We start from the raw sequence: 10,266 nt of genomic DNA on the forward strand, positions 1-10,266 counted from the left end.
TAGTGACAAGTAACAGAAAATTTCAGCACACTATATAAATGTTTCCTTACCAAGTTCCACTCACTAAAAGCGCTACACTCCCCGGCAAGGGCGCCAGAAAAGAGTCTTGATGACCCACAAGTGTAGGGGATCTATCGTAGTCCTTTCGATAAGTAAGGTGTCAAACCCAACGAGGAGTAGAAGGAAATTATAAGCGGTTTTCAGTAAGGTTTTCTCTGCAAGCACTGAAATTGTAGGTAATAGATAGTTTTGTGATAAGATAAATTGTAACGAGTAACAAGTAAATAAAGTGCAGCAAGGTGGCCCAATCCTTTTTGTAGCAAAGTATAAGCCTGGACAATTTCTTATAATGATAAAAGAGCTCCCATGGATACATGGGAATTATCGTCAAGCTAGTTTTCATCACGCTCGTATGATTCGCGTTCGGTACTTTGATAATTTGATATATGGGTGGACCGGTGCTTGGGTACTACCCTTACTTGTACAAGCATCCCACTTATGATTAACCCCAATTGCAAGCATCCGCAACTACAAAAGAAGTATTAAGGTAAACCTAACCATAGCATTAAACATATGGATCCAAATCAGCCCCTAACGAAGCAACGCATAAACTAGGGTTTAAGCTTCTGTCACTCTAGCAACCCATCATCTACTTATTACTTCCCAATGCCTTCCTCTAGGCCCAAAAAATGGTGAAGTGTCATGTAGTCGACGTTCACATAACACCACTAGAGGAAAAGACAACATACATCTCATCAAAATATCGAACGAATACCAAATTCACATGACTACTAATAGCAAGACTTCACCCATGTCCTCAGGAACAAACGTAACTACTCACAAAGCATATTCATGTTCATAATCAGAGGAGTAATAATATGCATAAAGGATCTGAACATATGATCTTCCACCAAGTAAACTAATTAGCATCAACTACAAGGAGTAATCAACACTACTAGCAACCCACAGGTACCAATTTGTGGTTTGGATACAAGATTGGATACAAGAGATGAACTAGGGTTTTGAGATGAGATGGTGCTGGTGAAGATGTTGATGGAGATTGACCCCCTCCCGATGAGAGGATCGTTGGTGATGACAATGGTGATGATTTCCCCCTCCCGGAGGGAAGTGTCCCCGGTAGAACAGCTCCGCTGGAGCCCTAGATTGGTTCCGCCAAGGTTCCGCCTCGTGGCGGCGGAGTTTCATCCTGTAAGCTTGCCTATGATTTTTTTTTCAGGGTAAAAGCCTTCATATAGCAGAAGATGGACACCGGAGGGCCACCAGGGGGCCCAGGAGACAGGGGGCGCGCCCAGTAGGGGTGGGCGCGCCCCCACCCTCCTGGCCAGGGTGTGGGCCCCCTGAGGTGTTTCTTCCGCTCAATAATTCTTATAAAGTCCAAAAATAAGTTTCATGGAGTTTCAGGATTTTTGGAGCAGTGCAGAATAGGTTTCCAATGTTTGCTCCTTTTCCAGCCAGAATTCCAGCTGCCGGCATTCCCCCTCTTCATGGTAAACCTTGTAAAATAAGATAGAATAGCCATAAGTATTGAGATATAATGTGTAATAACAGCCCATAATGCGATAAATATTGATATAAAAGCATGATGCAAAATGGACGTATCAAGACCCCACTTATATAGTGAGAGGAAAAATCCAACCATTATCCACTTATTCAGCCCGCGACATGCGGTACTACCGCCCCAACCTGCGGTACTACTGCAAGGCCTTGTGGTACTACCGCTCCTGCGAGAGAGACCAGACGAGGCCCTGTTGCATTGATGCAACAAGCGGTAGAACCGCCGAAGCGGTACTACCGTGCGCCCTTGTAGTACTACCGCAAGGCAGGGTTTGTCTAGGCTGGGAAGGCACGGACTAATAAAATTATATCTGTGGCGACTTCCGCTGAGTTTTGCTCTGTGCAAAAATCCGACACGGTACTACCGCATGCAGGGAGTGGTACTACCGCGTAGTGCGCAGATGTAAAAAATTACATCCGCCCCTACTTCCGCGCGTGTTACTGTGCTGGGCTAGAGGCCACGATACTACCACGCCCGAGGAGCGGTACTACCACATCTCACGGTACTACCACATCCTTGGCCAGTACTACCGTGGGCCTCTGCGGTACTACTGCTCCCTTGAGTAGTACTACCGCATGCCACAGCACAATACCACTTGGAGTCCTTCATTTTGCAAAGACACGGATAAACGGTCAGTGCTCCAAAGAAGCAAAGGAAAGGTGGTGCAAAGGAACAGACATGTACGTGTTGATTCCACCCTAACCTTTCTGAAGCGGACCCCCTCTTAATAGTACAGCTTTCCTACGACTCAAATCCATCGAAAAGAAATGTAGAGAAACCCGTCTTCACTAGGCTCCGAGGGGCACCGAATCGTCTTGTGCTTAGACATGAGATATCTGAAATGCTCAATGCACACGATTAGTCTGCAAATGCATTGTCATCAATCACCAAAACCACATAGGGAGAAATATGCAATTACAACATTCGAGGTCCTATATTCGTGACTAATCATACAAGAAGAAAAAACTCTAGAACGATCTATGATTTCATGTACCACGACTTCATATTGTGCTGACGTGCCATTCTTGATCGCTTCGACGGCCACCTTGCAGTCTGACGCAACAGAAATTTTGTGGAGATAGACATCATCAGAGAAAGCTAGGCCTCACGTATTGCCAAGGTCTCCAAAACTTCTAGGTCATCAATGTTCTTGAACAAAATCGCCGATGCCCCTTGAAACATACCGTTGCCATCCCGGCATATTGTCGTTGCTATCTCGAAACCACTGTGTCTCGCCACCGCCGCATCAATGTTCACCATATGCTGCTCTAGAGGAGGTGACGAGGATACAGACCCGGGGTAGGGTCATAGGCTCGACCTATACGTCCTACCCAAGGTCACTACCCTGGAAGATGGAAAGACCAAGAGTCAACAGAAGAGCACCAGTCTCGTACGTCGAGTGCAATCCACTCGACGTATGCACCATTCGATGATCATTACCTATCGTCACTCGACCACAAGGAAGATCACTCGACCATATCGAAGACTAGAAGCCAGAAGAGCACACAGCGACCAGATATTTACTCCTTAGCCTTCATGAGCATTAAGAGTACTAAATGTTGGTGTTACCAGTAACGCCCCTACTTTATGTACATTAGTTCCCTTGTAATGGAGTGGGGCTGGGGTCCTGGCGCACTCTATATAAGCCACCCCCCTCCTCTGGCACAAGGGTTCGCACACTCTGTAATTCAACACACATAATCCAATCGACTGCCTCCGGGCACCAAGACGTAGGGCTATTACTTCCTCCGAGAAGGGCCTAAACTCGTAAACATCGTGTGTACATCTTCGCCATAGCTAAGATCTTGCCTCTCCATACCTACCCCCCTTTCTACTGTCAGGCTTAGAACCACGACAGTTGGTGCCCACCTTGGGGCAGGTGTCTTGGTGACTTATTGGTGAAGTTGCAAGTTTGTTTTCCGATCATCATCATGGTTTCCGGCGGCGAGATGGTTGAGGGCCGCGAGATCCATCTCGGCACGCTCGTTTTTGTCGCCGATGACTTGGCGTGGCTTCAGGAAGCTCCGCTCAATGTCGAAGCGCTCCCCATCCAAGGGGCAACGCACTTTCACGCGTGTGTTCGTGGCGTTCTTCTTCGACAGCCGTCGACCCAGTATCAGTCGGCTCCAGTGGCATCCCCCCTTCCCGCTATCCGTCGCCGCAAGTGATCCGATCGGTCGCGGCTTCAGCGGTGGGTGAGGCATGCAGTGGCTCGACACTCGGCCGCCCATCAAGTCGCGGCAATCGAGCCCGACGAAACTCTCCACGGCCTGTTCGATCTGTCAACTGGCTCCGCGGAGACGGCGTCCGAGTGCGATAGCAGCGATCCTACGGCTGAAGTCTTGATGGTCGATGGTCCACGTAGCCCACCTGGTTTTCGCCGTGAGGACGGCGAAGAGGCTGGTGGCAATCCATCACAGGTCCAAGAGGAGTATCGTCCCAAACCTCTCTCCTCGCAGCAGAGAGAAGATCTTCGTCGTCGCAATATGGACGCACTTCACACGCCCATCGCCGGAGAAACTCCCGAGGCTTGAGCCTTGGAGGAAGCGCGCTTAGCCAACTTGGCTGAGCGCACTCGACTGGATAACCTTCAGCATGCTCTCGACAAGCGTGCCCAGGAGCGGATCCATGAATCCAGTCGACGACAACTTTTCTCGTCTCCACCTAAGGTATACCGCACGCCGATTCAGAATCTCACAGCTACGGCCCGAATAGCAGAGTCCATCCAACCTTCCTAGTCGGAAGCTGGCAGAGGGCTGATGTAGATCCGGGCCCTGCTCAGAGCAGCAGGAGAACATAATACAGCAGTATCTCAGTCGTGGAATAGGATTCATAGCAGATCCGTTGCAGCGGACACGGTTCAGTCGGCTCACAGCCCAAGATCGCCTCTGTGGCATGAAGACCGTGGGCAGTATGATCATCCACTTGATCGTGGCAACCATCGTCGAGGACCCACGCATCCTCCGAGGAGTGCGTCATACGTGCCTTGGCGGAATGATGATAGGCGCCGTCACAGTGGTGAGCGCAGGAATTCAGTCGACCCAAGGGAACCGGGCTTCGACGCGAGGTCTATCCTCGTTCAAGGCCTGGTCGACCGGAACAGAGCACACAGAGAAGACCCTGGCAGAGACCGTCCAAGTGGCAGCCGAGTGCATGTTTCTGGTCCCGAGTGTTTTAGCAGAGCCATCAGGGCAGCAGTGATACCTCCCAACTTCAGGCTGGCATCTGGGGTCAGTAAGTTCACTGGTGAATCCAAGCCTGAAACTTGGCTTGAAGATTACCGAGTGGCTGTGCAGATCAGGGGCGGCAACGACAAGATAGCAATGAAGCATCTTCCTCTCATGTTGGAAGGGTCAGCCCGAGCATGGCTGACTCAGTTGGCTCCAGGCAGCATTCACAGTTGGGAAGAGCTATCCCGAGTGTTCGTGAGGACTTTCGAAGGCACGTGCAAGCGACTTGGAGGATTACCTGAGTTGCAGCACTGCGTGTAGAAGCCGAATGAGACTTTGAGAGAGTTCATCCAAAGATGGTCCACCCTGCACCACACCGTTGAGAATGTTTCAGAGCATCAAGCTGTGTGCGCCTTCAAGGAAGGCGTCAAATACACAGAGTTGGTCTTGAAATTCGGTCGGACTGGAGATATGACTCTGGCTCGAATGATGGAAATAGTCACCCGGTACGCTAACGGAGAAGAAGAGGATCGACTCCGTAGCGGGAAGAGCAAACCAGTCGGGCAAGATACCGGTGGAGGTAACTCTAGTCGGAAGCAGAAGCGCAAGGCCGAGGTGGCAGCGCCCGGAGAGATTGCGGCAGTGAATCAAGGAAAGTTCAAGGGAAGACCTAAAGGGCCCTGGGCCCCTAAGAAGGTGAAGGACAAGGAAGGTAATGACGTGATGGATTTGCCGTGCCACATCCACACAAAGAAAGATGAGGAAGGTAATCTGATTTACCCAAAGCATACCACCCGGCAGTGTCGACTCCTAATCCAGCAGTTCAGAGAGAAACAACCCACTGAAAGGGAGAAGGAGTCGGACCTAGGTGAATATGAAGAGGAAGACGATGGTTATCCCAAAGTCAATTCCACACTGATGATATTCGCTGACGTTGAAAGCAAGAGTCAATTGAAGGTCATCAACAGGGAGGTGAACATGGTCGCTCCCACGACGACGACCACCTACCTGAGATGGTCTCAGACAGCCATTACGTTCGACTAGTCTGACCACCCTTCTCGTGTGGCCACCCCTGGGAGGCAAGCTTTGGTAGTCGACCCCGTGGTCGGAGGCACTCGTCTGACCAAGGTACTGATGGACGGTGGCAGCGGTCTGAACATCCTTTACGCTGAGACTCTGAAGGGGATGGGCATTCCGATGTCCAAGCTTAGCGAGAGCAACATGAGTTTTCATGGTGTTATTCCTGGGAAGAAGGCCGAGCCACTCGGACAAATCACCCTCGACGTGGTTTTCGGTGACTCAAAGCATTACCGTAAGGAAAAGTTGACATTTGAAGTCATGGATTTCCAGAGTGCCTATCATGCCATTTTGGGTAGGCCGGCCTGTGCACGCTTTATGGCTCGACCATGTTACGTGTACCTCAAACTGAAGATTCCTGGCCCCAAAGGCGTGATCACAATTACAGGCAGTCGATAGAAGGCTAAGGAGTGTTTCCAGAAAGGCTCCAAGATCACCGATGAGCAGATGGCAGCAGATGAGCTTCAAGAATATCAGAAGAACGCGGATCCGAGTGATCTGCTCAGAGCCAAGAAACCTGCCATAGATTCTGCATTCCAATCGACTGGTGAGACGAAGCCAATTCATATTCACTCGATGGATCCTAGTGCCGCACCAACCCATATATCAACGACACTCGACAGCAAATAGGAAGAAGCGCTCGTCCAGTTCCTCCGTGAGAACTGGGACATCTTTGCGTGGAAACCTTCTGACATGCCAGGTGTACCCAGAGGACTGGCCGAGCACCATTTGCGTGTCGACCCCAAAATAAAACCCGTCAAAGAACATCTTCGGCGGTCTGCCGTGCAGAAGAGGAAAGCAATCGGCGAAGAAGTGGTTCGACTGTTGGCAGCAGAGTTCATCCGTGAAATCTACCACTCTGAGTGGCTAGCCAACATAGTCATGGTTCCTAAGAAGGATAATTCACTTCGTATGTGCATTGATTTCAAGCATATCAATCGGGCCTGTCCGAAAGATCACTTTCCTCTCCCTTGCATCGATTAGATTGTTGACTCAACTGCAGGGTGTGAACGCTTGTCTTTCTTAGATGCATATTCCGGATACCATCAGGTCTGACTGTATGGTCCCGATGAAATAAAAACAGCCTTCATCACCCCATTTGGGTGCTTTTGCTATGTCACCATGCCTTTTGGTTTGAAAAATGCTGGAGCCACATTCATGAGAATGATTCAGAAGTGCCTGCTCACTCAGATCAATCGGAATGTGGAAGCGTACATGGATGACATTGTGGTCAAGTCTCGCAAAGGTTCCAACCTATTGACTGACCTTGCAGAAACATTTGCCAACCTCAGAAGATTTGATATCAAGCTTAATCCGTCAAAATGCACGTTCGGAGTTCCAAGAGGAAAGTTACTCGGTTTTCTCGTTTCCGAACGAGGGATCGACGCCAATCTAGAGAAAGTTGATACCATCCTCTGAATGAAACGCCCCGTGCGAGTGCATGATGTTCAGAAGCTGACTGGTTGTTTGGTCGCTCTGAGTCGATTCATTTCTCGTCTCGGTGAAAAGGCCTTGCCTCTTTACCGATTGATGAAGAAGTCTGATAAGTTCGAGTGGACTGATGAAGCTGAAGCAGCGTTTGCAGAACTCAAAACCCTGCTTTCCACCCAGCCGGTGCTCGTTGCGCCAATCAGCAAAGAGCCTTTACTGCTCTACATTGCAGCCACTAGACAAGTTGTCAGTACAGTACTCACGGTCGAGCAGGAAGAAGAAGGAAAAGCCTACAAGGTTCAACGCCCAGTCTATTATCTCTCTGAAGTTTTGACTCGATCCAAGCAACGATACCCGCATTATCAAAAGCTTGTCTATGGAATATACATGAGCATGAAGAAGGTTGCGCATTACTTCTCTGACCACTCCATTACAGTCGTCAGCGATGCGCCACTATCCAAAATTCTGAATAACGGAGATGCAACTGGTTGAGTGGCCAAATGGGTGATTGAACTCCTCCCTTTAGATATCAGGTTCGAGGCAAAGAAGGCCATCAAGTCCCAAGCAATTGCAAATTTTCTGGCCGAGTGGATTGAACAGCAATTGCCAACTCAAGTTCACTCGGAATATTGGACTACCTTTTTTGATGGCTCCAAGATGCTGAATGGTTCAGGTGCTGGAGTAGTGTTGGTATCCCCCCGCGGAGACAGGCTTAGTTACATTCTCCAGATTCATTTTGATTCCTCCAATAACGAAGCCGAATATGAAGCACTTCTATACAGGTTGCGTATGGCCATTTCACTCAGAGTCTGTCGCCTTATGGTTTACGGCGATTCTGATTTGGTGGTTAACCAAGTCATGAAGGAATGGGATGTCAGAAGCCCAGCCATGACCGGTTATTGCAATGCAGTGAGAAAGCTAGAGAAGAGGTTTGAAGGTTTGGAACTCCACCATATACCCCGACTGAAAAATCAAGCTGCTGATGAGTTGGCCAAGATAGGCTCAAAGAGAGAGGCTATTCCCCGAAACGTGTTTCTAGAACATATCCATTCACCTTCGGTTCAAGAAGATCCTTTCACCGAAGAGTCACCGCAGCCCAAGAGTGCCACAGATCCGACTGAAGTCGAAGTCCCGGCCGTGGTCGACTTAGTCATGGAGGTTTTGGTCATCACTCCCGACTGGACAGTACCATACATCGCATATATCCTTAGGAAGGAACTCCCAGAGGATGAAGAAGAAGCTCGACAGATCGTCCGACGGTCTAAAGCCTTTACTGTGATAAGAGGACAGTTGTTCAGAGAGAGTGTAACTGGAGCCTGCCAGAAGTGCATCACGCCAGAAGAAGGCCGAATGATCCTTAATGATATCCACTCGGGAACCTGTGGTCACCATGCGTCTTCTCGGACCATCATAGCCAAAGCATACCGAGCCGGGTTTTACTGGCCGCACGCTAACGAGATGGCAAAGGAAATAGTGGACAAGTGTGAAGGTTGTCAGTTTTATTCCAACATGTCTCACAAACCTGCGTCAGCTCTGAAGACTATTCCACTCGTCTGGCCCTTTGATGTTTGGGGATTGGACATGGTAGGACCTCTGAGGACAGGCAGGAGTGGATTTACTCATGTGCTGGTAGCAGTCGACAAGTTCACCAAATGGATCGAAGCCAAGCCCATTAAGAGCCTCGAAGCGAGCACAGCCGTGAGTTTCATCAGAGAACTTATATTCAGATACAGCGCCCCGCACAGCATCATCACGGACAACGACTCGAACTTCGATTCTGAAGAGTTCAAAGCTTTTTGCGCCTCCCAGGGCACGAGGGTAGATTACGCTTCAGTCGCACATTCCCAGTCGAATGGACAAGATGGGCGAGCGAATGGATTGATTCTCAAAGGATTGAAGCCTTGGCTAATGCGTGACCTCAAGCACGCGGCAGGGGCTTGGGTCGACGAGCTCCCATCGGTGCTTTGGGGACTGAGGACAACCCCCAATCGGTCGACTGGACGGACTCCATTGTTTCTAGTCTACGGAGCCGAAGTTGTTTTGCCGAGCGATTTGCTCCACAACGCTCCCCGGGTCAAACTCTTCTCATAAGAAGAAGCATAGCAAGCTCGACAAGACGCAGTCGACCTCTTGGAGGAAGAGAGAGAGATGGCTTTGATCCGGTCGACCGTTTACCAGCAAGACTTACGTCAATTCCACTCCAAGAACGTAAGGGGTCGTGCATTCCAGGAAGGGGACTTGGTCCTCCGAGTGGATCAACAAAGGCCACACAAGCTCGCCCCCGCTTGGGAAGGCCCTTTCGTCATCACCAAGGTGCTCCACAACGGAGCATACCGTCTCTTCAACGTCGAACACAATAGAGATGAGCCACGCGCCTGGAATGTGGATCTGCTCCGCCGTTTCTATTCTTAAATAGTTAAACCGATCGGATGTAATAAGGGATACATGTTAGCTTAATTATCAAAAGACATAATTTACTCCTTCCGAGTGGGTGTTGTTTATTTCTTTTTGTGTATGCTACTTTAGCTGTGAATCTATTTCGCCTGAACCTAAGTGATAAAAATCCTACCGAGTGATGCGTCTTCCTCTCACTCGGACTCTCGGAGGCTTAGCTGCAGCCCAGTGCTCGCCTAAGTGATAAAAATCCTACCGAGTGATGAGCCTGCCTCTCACTCGGGGGCTTAGCTGCAGCCCAGTGCTCGCCTAAGTGATAAAAATCCTACCGAGTGATGAGTCTGCCTCTCACTCGGAGGCTTAGCTGCAGCCCAGTGCTTGCCTAAGTGATAAAAATCCTACCGAGTGATGAGTCTGCCTCTCACTCGGGGGCTTAGCTGCAGCCCAGTGCTCGCCGAAGTGATAAAAATCCTACCGAGTGATGAGTCTGCCTCTCACTCGGAGGCTTAGTTGCAGGCCAGTGCTTGCCTAAGTGATAAAAATCCTACCGAGTGATGAGTCTGCCTCACACTCGGGGGCTTAGCTGCAGCCCGGTGCTCGCTTAAGTGATAAAAATCC

Source organism: Triticum dicoccoides, chromosome 7B, assembly GCF_002162155.2.
Source record: "Triticum dicoccoides isolate Atlit2015 ecotype Zavitan chromosome 7B, WEW_v2.0, whole genome shotgun sequence".
Lineage (NCBI taxonomy): Eukaryota > Viridiplantae > Streptophyta > Magnoliopsida > Poales > Poaceae > Triticum > Triticum dicoccoides.